The sequence below is a fragment of the Myotis brandtii genome, unplaced genomic scaffold, assembly GCF_000412655.1.
Source record: "Myotis brandtii unplaced genomic scaffold, ASM41265v1 scaffold600, whole genome shotgun sequence".
In the NCBI taxonomy this organism is placed as follows: domain Eukaryota; kingdom Metazoa; phylum Chordata; class Mammalia; order Chiroptera; family Vespertilionidae; genus Myotis; species Myotis brandtii.
Genome location: NW_005370273.1, coordinates 83,167 through 85,991, shown reverse-complemented (window position 1 = coordinate 85,991; position 2,825 = coordinate 83,167).

The following is a 2,825-nucleotide window of genomic DNA, read 5'->3' as shown; positions in this document are numbered from 1 at the left end:
CCCAAGCATCCATCGCCACATGCCCGGTGGCAGGTGTGTCCCCCAGCGCCTCGCCGTGTCCTCACACGCTCTCCTGTGTGTGCTTCTCTCCTTATGGGGACCCCAGTCACTGAAGGCCCCACCTCCTTAAGGCCCAGGTCCAAATACAGTCACGTGGGGCTGGGGTGCCAGCACAGGTGAGGGAGGGGCACATTCCGTCCTGTGGAAGGGGAGGGCCGGGCGGGCGCAGGCTGTTGGGAGGACGTGGCGCTCCCTGGTTTCTCCCTGCCACCCTCTGGCCAGCAGGCTGTCCCACGGCGGGCGTGGCTGCCGGCTGTGGTCCCGAGTGGAGGGACACAGAGTCCTCCCTTCGTCCTGGTGGGCTTCCTGGTGGCAGGACCCTGAGTTGTGCAGAGCTGTGTCTGCGTCTTTTCTTTTTCCAGCGAGAAGGTCGGCAGCTTCCACTTGATTTCTCGCGGCATCCAGGTCCAAAAGACGCCGGCGATGGTGGCTCCGGGGGAGGGGACGGCTGGGCCTTGGCGTGGGGCTCAGTGCCAACCTCCAAGGGCTGACGCAGGACACCTGCCGGGAAGGGGCAGCCGGGGCTGCAAAATCCATGATCGTGTCTGCTCCTCAGTCACCAGGGCCAGGCAGGCGTCATGGCTCGCAGACTCAGAGCTCAGAGGAACGAGGCTCACAGTTATGGTCCCGGATCTTTGTTCCTCGGGGTCCCCGAGCCCTGGTGCGTGCACCTCCCGCCGCGGGCGCACCCCGATTAACCAGTGCTGGCAGCTGATACCAACGTGAGTTACAACCCCGGAGTTCAATTCTATTGTCTCTCCCTCCTGAGTCTGTTCTAGCTGGTCCTCTCTCACCAGGGGCAGAGCTCCGCCCACACCCCCAAGCACCGGGCCTCAGCCTGGACGCCAGGAGGTCCCGGACTCCGAGCCAGGGGCTCTGGCCAGCCTAGCCCGGTCCCCAGCGCATCAGCTCAGCGGTGACCGAGGGACAGTGAGAGCTGAGACGCCGGCAAGGGAATTCTGGGAGTGTGTCTGCTGCCTGCTCCTTCCTTACCTGTCGGTTATGATTGGGTTCAGCTATGAGGAACCGAGTACTAAGAAAGATGGAAGTTAATTTGTCTCACACAGAAGTCTGGGAGTACACAGTCCGAGGGCGAGTCTGTGCCTGCGGCTCTTTCTATCTGCGGCTTCCATTCCCACCATCACCCAGTTGCCTCCGCCAGCCGGGCAGAAAGAAGCAGCTCTGCCCTTTCAGGCTTCAGTAACATTTACGCTTTCCTTTATTTGTCCGGAAAAACACTGTGAACACTACAAACAAAACATTAGTGACTTAGCCTTTATTAAAATTGAGAACTTGTCTTCATCCAAAGAGCTCACCAAGAAAGTCACTGAGCCCGGCTGGCGTGGCTCCGTGGTTGAGAGTCGACTGTGACCCAGGAGTCATGGGTTGGATTCCCGGTCAGGGCACAGGCCCGGGTTGCGGGCTCAATCTCCAGTGTGGGGTGTGCAGGAGGCAGCCGATCGATGCGTCTCTCTCATCGCTGATGTTTCTCTCTCTCTCTCTCTCTCTCTCTCCCTCTCCCTTCCTCTCTGACATCAATAAAAACATATATTTTAAAAACAGAGGGTCAAGCCGAAGATCGGCAGAAGGAATTCAGAACACAGGCCCCTGAGCACAGCGCCTGTCACGCGGCAGGGAGAGCTCCTGCCCGGTGATAAGGACACACAACCCACTTCTCAAACAGTCGGCAGAAGACACCTTTCCCAGAAGATATGCAGCTGCTCAGCAGCACCCGACAGGCACTCACCACCACTTCTCACCCACGGACAGACAGTAAGGCCTCACTTAACGTTGTTGGTAGATTCTTGGAAACTGTGACTTTAAACTAAATGAAGTCTAGACTAAGTGATATAGATTAAGTTCCTAGGGCATATTTCCGGTCACAAAAACCAAGCTTCTAAATAAAGACCCAAAAGCCTACTAATATTAAACATAAACTAAACGTGTGCTATATACACATTTAAGAAAAAGTAATAAAACAAGTAAGATGATGATGTCCCGGTTCAGGGTTGAGGGTGGCTGTTCAGGGATGGGGCACCTCCCACGCGGGACCCCCTCCCACACCCACACTCACTCAGCTGGGACAGGGCAGGCACCGGGTCACGTCACAGGCGTCTCTGGGATGTGGGAGGAACCGGAGTCCCCGGAGAAACCCGGCAGACACGGTGGCCCCGGCCAAGAACCGTTTTTCCCCTCACCAAGATGATGACTGGAATGAGCTGCTGGACGGCCTGCTGGAATGCGAGAACTGAGACCGACATTAACCATGGTTGGCAAGAATGTGGAGCGATGGTGACTGTCATCCACTGCCCGTAGATTAGTTCAAACACTTTGAAGAACTGGAAGTTTGTTATAAAGTTAAAATGTACTTTTTAAAAAATAATTCTATTTTTATTTTATTGATTTTTTTACAGAGAGGAAGGGAGAGGGATAGAGTTAGAAACATCGATGAGACAGAAACATCGATCAGCTGCCTCCTGCACACCCCCTACTGGGTATATGCCCTTGACCGGAATCGAACCCGGGACCCTTCAGTCTGTAGGCCGACGCTCTATCCACTGAGCCAAACCGGCTAGGGCAGTGGTCGGCAAACTCATTAGTCAACAGAGCCAAATATCAACAGTACAACGATTGAAATTTCTTTTGAGAGCCAAATTTTTTAAACTTAAACTATATAGGTAGGTACATTGTTATTAACTTAATTAGGGTACTCCTAAGGCTTAGGAAGAGCCACACTCAAGGGGCCAAAGACCCGCATGTGGCTC